The following is an 11,276-nucleotide window of genomic DNA, read 5'->3' as shown; positions in this document are numbered from 1 at the left end:
ATGTGAGGGAATGTCATATTAAGATGCGGGATGAAGGGAGGTCAGTAGGTAGAGGAAATCCACAACAAGCTCAAGTGCCAGTACAATACTACCAGCAGCAGCAGCCGCTGCCGCCCCAAGCAGTATATTCCTATCCTTCCCCAGCACAGCAACCAATGCTGCAGCAGGTACAACTACAGACACCTGCGATGGCCCAAATGCAGCCCCAGATCCGACAAGCACAGCCACAGCTACTTCAGCCACAGATGCCTGTGTACCAAATGGTGCCACAGACGCAAGCTCCCGTGCCTCAGGGAGCCACGATACTGCCCACCACCAATCTCTTTTCACAGGGCACCATCCAGCAGTACCAGGCTGGAGGATATTCAAGTTAGGACAGCCCACAGACAACTCTAGTGTGTCCCGTGTTATCGTGCCTCACAAATATCAGAGAGGACCCAGTTGTGTATGTCACGATAAACAACAAAACTTATAGTTTTATGGTTGACACAGGTGCTACGTTTTCCTGCATTAGGGAAGGAGCACTGCCCATCTCCAACCAGAGCGCAGACACACAGGGTTTCTCTGGGGCAATAATAAGGGTCCCTTTCACCAAGCCAGTACCAATGGAAATAGGAGGTAAATGTATTCAGCAACGCTTACTCTACTCAACACAGTCCCCAGTAAATCTCTTGGGACGAGACCTCATGGCCAAATTAAATATGACAATTAGTTTTAAAGAGAACGGTACAATGACTTGTTCCATTCCTGGTACATCAACGTGCAGGATGATGGCTGTCACTGTGGATTCCTCCCTGAGAGATGAGATAAGAGCCCGCCCAATGGATGAGCAAGCATTCTCCACAGCGGTACACATTGTTGTTGCCAATACACCAGAGATGAATGGGCGCACTGTCCAACTTCCCAAGGAATTCCTTTTTCGTCCCCAGTCACAGAACATGCCTGTGCCTGACAAAAACATGATCCTAGGAATACACTATCTTGAAATAACACCCACGTATGGAGCTTTCTTAGCACTAGACGACAATGCCCACACATGGGCCTGTGTCATTTTCATCGAACCTGGACATCAAGTAAGGAATATTTCAGATCACCAACTATTTGGAGATCCTGAGGAATATTCCAAAGCGGAGATTATTTACCAAAATCCAGTACCTTTGTCGGTGACAGTTGAGATTAGAACTCCAACTCCGCCCGAAGTATTTGATGCTACCCGTGACTCAGACCTAGCTCAGGTACCAAGCATTCTTTGGACAACAGGTCCCAATGACGTGGGGCTCATTATATCAGCTGCACCATTCAGAGTGACACTAAAACCGGGTGCCCTTCTACCCAGAGTGCGCCAGTACCCTTTGTCTATGGAAGCAGAGGAGGGAATTGCCCCTACCATACAAGCACTGCTAGATCAAGGTGTGATATACCCCTGTATCTCGCCGTGTAACACGTGCCTTTTTCCGGTGAGGAAACAGAAGACTAATCAATGGATATTAGTGCATGACCTACGCTCAATTAACAGCATAGTGATCCCAGAGTTTCCCATTGTCCCAGACCCTTCAGTGATACTTACCAACATCCCACCTGACACTAAATGTTTTTCCGTCATTGACCTGAAAAATGCATTTTTTAGTGTCCCTCTACACATAGACAGCCAGTTCTTATTTGCTTTTTCATTCCAAGGTAGGCAATTTACATATAAAAGACTGCCCCAGGGGTATTGTGAGTCCCCCAGTGTGTTCAACAGAGTTGTCAAAGATGACTTGTCAAATTTCCAATGTGACAGCACCTTGCTACAATATGTTGATGACATACTCCTCTGTAGCACCACTGAGCAGCAGTGCCGACGGGATACAGTTGCTCTGCTTACAACATTGGCACAGAGAGGATACAAAGTAGACAAACAGAAACTCCAATATTGTCAGGAAGAAGTACAGTACCTAGGACAGCTGATCTCAGCATCAGGGAGAAGAGTTACCCCAGGAAGAGTAGAGGCAATAAGAAGCACTCCAGAACCCGAGTCAGTTAAGGACATGCAAAAGTTCCTAGGACTAGTGAACTACGTTAGACAATGGGTTTTTGACTATTCCACCATTACTGCACCACTCTTAACAGCTGTCAAAACGGCCAAAGACAGGCATAATAAGATTGACTGGACACCTGAAATGACATCAGCCTTTACAAAATTGAAAGATGAGATTACAAACGCACCTGTGTTAGGCTCTCCTGACTACACAAAAGAGTTCTATCTGTTCACTCACTGTAATGGACAGGTCATGACAGCAGTCCTCACCCAGAAGTACCCCATGGGCCACAAACCCATCGCATACTTCAGTGGCATGTTAGACTCGGTAATGAAAGGCCATTATCCTTGTGAACAGGCCTTATCAACCGCAGCATTTGCTGTTGAGAAAAGCACCCCCATAGTCATGGGCTCCCCTCTGACACTGTACACTGAGCATGCAGTATTCGCAGTGATACAAAAAGCTAAAACAACTCTTACTACACAAAGAGTATCAGGATATGAAGTCATACTGTCATTACCATCTTTGAAGGTTGTTAAATGTCATACTGTGAATCCTGCCACGTTCTTTGTTCATCCCATTGCCACAACTGATGATGACAGTCATGACTGTGCCACATATTGTCCAGATGAGTCAGGAACAGCGAAAGAAGACCCGTTGCCAGATAGTGTAATTTACTTTGTTGACGGTTCCTCTACCATTGATCAAGAGACAGGAATAAGATACACAGGTGCTGCAGTGGTCAGAGCACAACAGAGAGACTCCTCTGACTCACTAGACATCGTACAGCAAGTAACATTGCCATCACATTATTCAGCACAAGCAGCAGAGTTAGTAGCTTTGATTGCAGCCCTCAAACATGGAGCTGATAAAAGGATTACTGTATACTCAAGTCAAGTCAAGTCAAAGATAGCTTTATTCGATTTCATATTTAAAACCATAAAAGCACAGTAAATACAACATTCACATGTTAAAGAAAGTAGACGGATAAGTCCAAATAATTACATCATAATAACATATTATTGTTTAGACATAAAATTACAGGGAACTAGGACATAGAAGATCTGCATCTAATTACATATTTTAAAAACTTAGATACAGCATTAATAGTCATTGTATCTTCGAGCATTAGCAGTCTTATAAAAGCTGGTCTACACTGCCTTAGGCCCCAGAATTTTAATTAAGGAATCAAGTGTCTCTTCCTCCCCCACGCATAAAATTTACAAAACAAGAGACTATGAATAGTTGATTGGACGGAGAGGTCATCACATGGGCATTTAATTAATTGTGACGACCAGTTGTTTATATCAGGGAATGTTATTAATCTATAATAACAGTCCGTTCTCAAGCGGGCCAATAACATTCTGTCATAACAAGTTTGGTCTGGCGATAAATAAAGCTGTAGTCCAAATCCCTGGAGGAGTAACTGATGTTGTGAGACCGATTTTTTAGTCCTTTCTTTAAGCCATCGTTGATTTTCCAAGAAGGCAAGGCAGCGGCCTTTAAATTCCTTTCTCGAAATCGCAGAAAGTGAAGTAGGGTTATTAAAATAATCTAGTAGGCCCATGTTTGTTAAAAAGACCTTTATATATGATAGCCACTGAATATATTTTGCTCTTTCAAGATTAATGCAATCAAATAAAACAGCTCTATTTAAGGTGGTAGCTAATGAAGTCCATATCTTATACCACAGCAGCAAAGGACTAATTTTGATCAGATCAGATATATAAATTATATCCAATTCCTTGTGGCACACATACGTAGAAGTGGACTTGGGAACTGCTAACAAATACCGGAGGAAAATATTTTCCCTTACTTGGATTACCCGGCAGTCTGCAATGCCCCAGATACCAGCCCCATAAGTAGCAATTGAAACACATTTAGCCTTATAAATGTCTATTAAAATACTGTATACTCAGATTCTGCATATGTCACCACAACAACACATTCCAGCATCCTGAGATGGAAAAGGCGTGGCTTCCTTAAAACTGATGGCACACCTGTAATGCACAAACAGTTACTTGAGGAACTAATAGATTCATTAACATTACCAGCAGAAGTGGCTGTAGTAAAGTGTACTGCGCACACAAATGGCCAAGATTTCGTTTCCAGAGGAAATGCCATGGCAGATTGGGCTGCAAAAGCAGCTGCCAGAGGGCCCCGACCTGTACCATCTCAAGTGACAGAGCAAAATACCTGTGCCCCCATCCTGCTTGCTCAAGATGCACCTTTAGTAGTGCAGGCAGATATACAGGGTACAATAGATGACACAAGTGAATCGTTGCTCTCAGATACCACTGATCCAACACTCCCATACACTATAGATGACACACAGCAATATGATATCATTGCACAACTACACCTACGAGAAATACAGGAGAGTGCCCCTCCTGAAGAGAAAGAGCTATGGAAGAAGAGGGGAGTGCAGCAAGATGTCTCAGATTTCATTTACAGACAGACAATGACAGGGAAGCCAGTTATGCCACAGGCACTATTACAAGTAGCACTCACTCAATTACACCTTCCTGCACATGTCCCTCGTGATATCATGTCCACAACTTTGCAGACAGAATGGTTCATCCCCAATGCGTATGAGCAGATACAACTCTTCGTTCATCAGTGCCTCATTTGTCAACAATATTCACCTAACCCAACTATGAAGACAGTTGCCTCAACAATACCAAGGCCCAAAGGTCCCTTTAGAGAACTCCACATTAATTACATAGACATGATTGACAGATGCAACAATTACAGGTACCTCATTGTAGTGGTGTGCCCATTTTCAAGGTGGATTGAAGCTGGACCATGTGTCCATTGTGACGCAAAGGCCGCAGCTACTTTTTTGCTTCGTGAGGTCATATGTCGCTGGGGATTACCGGATGCTATTCGAAGTGACAATGGCCGCCATTTTTCAAATGATATCTTTGCCATAATCACCTCAATGTTAGGAATAAAACATAAATTGACGTCAGCCTATCATCCACAAAGCAATGGTATTTGTGAGCGCCTTAACGGCCTGCTCAAAGCCAAAATCAGTAAGATAAGTGCCACAATTGGAAAGAAATGGCTCTATTGCCTTCCCATTGCTCTGTTCACACTCAGAAACGCTCCCAGTTCTGACCATCACCTTACACCTCACCAGCTTGTCACGGGCAGATCAATGAATGTGGTTGTTCCCTCCACCAGACCTAAAGTAGACACTGAAATGTCTTCTGAGATTGTGAAAGCTGAACTGTTTGATTACTTGTGTGCACTAACTCGTGCTGCAAAGTTCCTTTCTATTCAGATATCAAGGACACAGAACAAGGGCTCTATTTCTGATGAACTTCCACCTATATGCCCTGGGACAAAAATCTTCGTAAAGAAACAAGTCCGGAAGTGGAAAGATCCTAAATTTGAAGGACCATATCAGGTCATAGACTCTTCACCCACTGCAGTCCGAATAGCCGAAAGGAAGGCATGGATACATCGGAGCCACGTGAGGATCCACCCGGCACCATCCCAGGCCTGAACTATGGACAAGAGGAGGGCATCATGTTTCCATGGTCTATCCAAGAGAAGGAGTATGAAGATCACATGGCCATCTATGGACTGAGACACAGTAACAGACGTTCCTCGCATACCGAACTTTCACTGAAAAAGATATGTACAGTAATCGGTATTCTCTTTGTTGCATTTTTAATTGCAGTAATTGCATTTGATTGGGTTGTGGTGTATCCAGAGAGAAGGGGAGGTACAGCTAGCAATGTTAGATCTACCCTAGGACAACCCCAGTCTGAGACACTTCCTGACACCTATGCACCGCCCACTCTGGCACCTTCCACACCCCCTGCTAACCCAACAGAATGGGATATGGTACTGGATATCACCCTGAACGCCCATGTGCCAGATACTCATAAAAAGGCCCGCCAGAATAAGCGAAGTGTTGGGAGTGAATTGATTGTCAGAGGCATAAAGGCACCTGCCAGGTATTCGCCACGTATCACTCGCAAGCAAGCAGTGGCCTCGCCAGTAGTAGACTGGGTTAGTAAACTTCAGGACACAGTTGTGTACACCTATGACCAGCATTTCATGCCTGGTTTCCACTCCCAGCGCACTGATAAGATGTCAGAGGATAATGGGGTTCACAATGCACTGTTTGACAACGTGGTATAGAGACATGAGGGAGGTCGGGAGGAAGGTCACGAATGAATCCTGCTTTGTGTGCTCTCACATCCCTCATGCTGTGGGCGCAGACAAATTGATATTTCCCAGAGAAGTGCCACCACCCACTGCCAAATGTCTCCTACATCTGTTTCTTTGTCGCATACATGGTCAGATACAGCTCCACTCAGCCACAATAGATGGTGTGTTTGTGAATGCTACAGAGTGGGATGACAAATACGTTACATTTACAGTGGTAACAAATCCATCAGAGTATGAAAGGAGTATAGGGGCTTACCGTGGTATGGAAATGCCCATCGGCCTGTTGGAGGTCTGGAGATACCAGTTTAGGAGACTAGGGTACTTCGCCTTCCCAACACCCCCGTCAAAATGCCACTCACCAGTGCATCGCCAAGCCAACCATAATGATTCCCAGTGCCCTTGTCAGTGGAGGCCAATATTGCGCCTGCAGGCCAACATTTATTTTAACGGCAGGTGGAATGGCCCACATGACTTGGTATGTAAGGCAGCCTCCTTAGGGGATGCCATTGTGGAGGAAGATGACATACATCGCATTGATAAGAAGATAGGGGAGGAGTGCGCTGAGATATGGGCACAAGAGACTAGAAGATACACTTTCAATGAGGGTACAAGATACCAACCAAAGAAAGCATACAAGCTAAAGTCTCCTCTCCTTTGTTTCCTAGGTAATGGAACGATCTCTGTGGGCCGCAACACAAACTGCAGCAGCACAATTTTTAATTCGGACCTTCAGTACGGCACCTCCAGCCTCATGGACATCTATTGGGCCTGCGGTGAACACATTTATCTGCAACTGCCACCCCACTGGAAAGGACTCTGTTCCATGGTCATGATGCATGAACTACACCTGGTTGTACCAGCATCGAACATTTCCCGCATCCATACCCACCCAATGACAGGTGATGTCACCCTGCTCCACCACCGAAAAAGGAGCCTCCAGAAATACTTCTCAAATGGTCCATTTCACGAGGTTCCACAAGAATTCCTCCTTTTCAACGAAGCTGAACTATTCTTCGGGGGCGCTGTCCCCATGTTCCAGACAAAAGCCAATGCTCGCTGGCTCCAAGTGACGCGATACGAACTGATGCAGCTCGTCAACAACACCCGTGATGGGTTCAATGCCGTGAAAGAAGAACTGAGACCTCTGAGACTTATGGTTCTAGAGCACAGATATGTTCTAGATCAGCTGACTGCGATGAGTGGTGGTGTATGTGCAAGGGTGGGGAAGTCCTGCTGTACTTTCATTTTGGCTAATGATGCGGACAACGGAACACTTACAAAGGCCATCGAGGACTTGGACACTTTGGGGAGACAGATGCATGAGGAAGGAGGTGCTGAAGCAGACGTTTTTGATAATTTGTTCAGTTTTGACTGGATGCCTTCATGGCTGTCTGCTGTACTAAAATTTATGATGCCTATAATTTGTGTTCTGTTGCTGTTGTGTTGTGGTGTACAGATTCTAATACATTGTGTGAAAAGATTCAGTTCTAAGGTAATTGGTATGAACTACACGAGCTCAGGGGTGTACACTGGAATACGCACTGAACAGGGGGACGGGGAAGAAGTAACTATGCTGAACATAGTAGAGCTCACCATCCCTGGGTCTAGCACGTCACAAGCTTCCCTTGGTAGGTGTTATCAGCCCCAGGTGCCTGGTAACCCCTCACTTCCCTCGAGGAAAGACTTAGTACACCCGTATGAGATAATGGCTGGGGATAAAGGGGAATCACAGGGAGAAATAGAAGCAGACCCGAATAGGAGTGAGAGAGGAGGGCCTTCTCCTCGTGACGCCACATGGCCACTGCCATCACCGCCGGCTAAGTATGCTGTACGAATGGTGTTCATTAAAGATGAACAAGAGGAGGGAAATGAGAAAGGGACTGATTGTCCCATGTAGTTGTCCTGAGACATCCCTCCCACTTGCCCGTGCTGTGTAGGCCCTTTTATATGTTATATAGGCCTTTGTTAAATTGACCGTAGCTCTGCCATTTTAGTGTGTCGCAGGCTGATGGCAGGTCTGACCCAACTCTGACCCATCGCAGATTCAGTTCCTCTTTCTGCGAGGCCTTCTGCCTCCAAACTGGTATCCCCCACCCTACCCTGTCGGTACCAAAGTTCAGCATCCTCTTGACACTTCGACATACAGTAAGCTGCATCCTGGCATAGCACTTGTTTTCCTGGGCAGGTTTCCCGCATTTCAGGAAGTGGCAACCGCAGAGTAGGGGTGGGCGGAATTTGCGTAATCGCGTTACGCAAATCTCCGCGAAACGGTAAAAAATCTCCGCGAACACGCAGAAATTCCGCGAACACGCGGAATTGCTTGTTCGCGATACTTTTTGCCTGTTCGCGATCGCTGTTTGCGTGTTCGGGGTGAAATATCTCGCGAACACGCATATTGAGAACGCGAACAAGCAAAAAATTTCGCGAAGTCGCGGAACGCAGATTTTTGGGCAATTTCGCGTTCTCCGCGGAACGCGAAATTACCCAAATTCCGCAAATTCCGCGAACGGAACGAAATTTACCGCCCAGGCCTACCGCAGAGCTTAAGTTGAGAGGATTTATGTATGTATATATTCGTTTCGCACACAATATCTGTTTGTATTTTTTGCTTCGCGTACAATGTCTGCTTATAGTTTCTGCTTGCTCTGTGTAATTTACGACAAGCGATTGGCCTGAGAAACTGACCTTTTCACCTAGTTCATTGTCAGCATTAAGTGGTAAATGACGACATGTCTGGTGAAATTCTGCAGACGAGGTTTATTTTTGGGTAAGAGTAGCGTGCGAAGGAGCCCATAGACTAGTATATAAGGGGAGCACCCAGACACCTCGACGGATTACCTTGCTGTCTGTATGTAGGTGACAGACAGATTCCGTAGGTCTTCCCCAAGAGCACATAGAGGCTCTTGTGTTTGCTTCTGCGCCTGCTTAGCATTATGTTGTATTTTACCTATATGAAATGTCCTGTTATGTTTAGTTATTGTTCTCTTTATTTCTGATCACAATGTATTCATTTCATTCATTGTACATTGCAGGAATGCTTGCTCTAGAGTAGACGTGAGAGTTCCTAGGTGATAGAGTTCTTAGACTCTGAAAAATTTCTCCTTGGTATAACTTGTCTCTCATGATGCACTTATAAATGTGTTTTCTTTCTCTCAGACAAACTGTTACGGAGAGAATGGACATGTGATAACTGAATTTTTGTATTTTGTATTTTATGCCTTTGTCTTGCAGTTTCTTTGAAGTTGCATCTTCTCATTAAACTGCTATTGTGATCTACCTCCAATTCCATGTCTCACATGTCTGTTTTCTTCAGTTATAGAGCAAGCGTTCCCAGGCACCCCTGCTCAAATTAAGGTGCCCCTTTTGTCCCTGACTCACTCTCCTGCTCAGTTCTGTGGTGGCTCCTGGGGCTCTGAGTACCGCCCCTAGCTTCCTTGTCCTGTAATAAATCCTCCCTCCGACATAAGGATGATGCACCCACCCCTCATATGTCTGGGCACTGCTGGGAGTGATAGGCCCACACCCCTCATATGTCTGGGCACTGCTGGGAGTGATAGGCACCCACCCCTCATATGTCTGGGCACAGCTGGGAGTGATAGGCACCCACCCCTCATATGTCTGGGCACTGCTGGGAGTGATAGGCACCCACCCCCATGTCTCTGTCCACTGCTGTCAGTGATGTGTTGATTTGGCACTCTCAACATAGTCGCACATTGGGGATGCGTTCATGAACCCATGGAGTTGTGGTCATCTGAGGATGATGCACCCACCCCTCATATGTCTGGGCACTGCTGGGAGTGATAGGCACCCACCCCTCATATGTCCGGGTACTGCTGGGAGTGATAGGCACCCACCCCTCATATGTCTGGGCACTGCTGGGAGTGATAGGCACCCACCCCCAAGTCTCTGTCCACTGCTGGGAGTGATAGGCACCCACCCCTCATATGTCTGGGCACTGCTGGGAGTGATAGGCACCCACCCCTCATATGTCTGGGCACTGCTGGGTGTGATTGGCACCCACCCCTCATATGTCTGGGCACTGCTGGGAGTGATAGTCACCCACCCCCATGTCTCTGTCCACTGCTGGGAGTGATAGGCACCCACCCCTCATATGTCTGGGCACTGCTGGGAGTGATAGGCACCCACCCCTCATATGTCTGGGCACTGCTGGGAGTGATATGCACCCACCCCCATGTCTCTGTCCACTGCTGGGAGTCCTCTGCAGCCACCCACTTACCCACCCATCCGCCCCCTTGGTGCAGTACACTGCTGCCCTGTGCATACACACACACCAATATACTGATTATATGCTGCACCAGGCCCTAAGTCAACAATCGTGGCCTGTGTACGCCTTGTATCCATTCTGTACTGGTGCTGTAGGGGTACGGGTGGGACGGACCGTACCCCCACATTAATAGGGTGTACAAACCATAACCACGCTGTGGGGGCGTGTGTACGGTCCGTACCACGCGTACCCATCCATCACTACAATGGTGGACCAGACCGTAAAAACGCCCCCAGAGCGTGGGTACGGCCCGTAACAGCAATGTAGTGGTGATGTAGGGGTACGCGCCGTACCCACGCCCCCAGAGTGTGGGTACGGCCCATACCAGCATTGTAGTGGTGATGTAGGGGTACGCACCATACCCACGCCCCCAGAGCGTGGGTACAGCCCGTACCAGCAATGTAGTGGTGATGTAGGGGTATGCGCCGTACCCACGCCCCCAGAGTGTGGGTACGGCCCGTACCAGCATTGTAGTGGTGATGTAGAGGTATGCGCCGTACCCACGCTCTGGGGGCGTGGGTACGGCATGTACCCCTACATCACCACTACAATGGTGGTACGGGCTGTACCCACGCTCTGGGGGCGTGGGTACGGTCCGTACCACCATCATCGTGGTGACGGGTACGCGTCCACGTCCACTTCCGTTGTGACGGTACGTGGGAATTTATGGACACGCCCCTCCGAAGTGACCAGAGCCTGGAGGTCATGTATGTACAGGTCATTTTTACCTTTTTACTTGGGTGGGGGTTATGTTTCCTGCCCCTCGCCCCCCCTTTGACCCTGGGTGT

The 11,276-nt window shown here is 47.0% G+C and overlaps 1 pseudogene; it reads left to right on the top strand.

Annotated features, from left to right (window-relative positions):
• Nucleotides 1-2,270: 2,270 nt before the first annotated feature.
• LOC146813133 (uncharacterized) lies at nt 2,271-4,201 on the top strand (annotated as a pseudogene).
• Nucleotides 4,202-11,276: the final 7,075 nt, after the last annotated feature.

This window comes from Triturus cristatus, chromosome 7, assembly GCF_964204655.1.
Source record: "Triturus cristatus chromosome 7, aTriCri1.1, whole genome shotgun sequence".
Lineage (NCBI taxonomy): Eukaryota > Metazoa > Chordata > Amphibia > Caudata > Salamandridae > Triturus > Triturus cristatus.
This window is presented reverse-complemented; position numbering and strand designations above follow the sequence as displayed.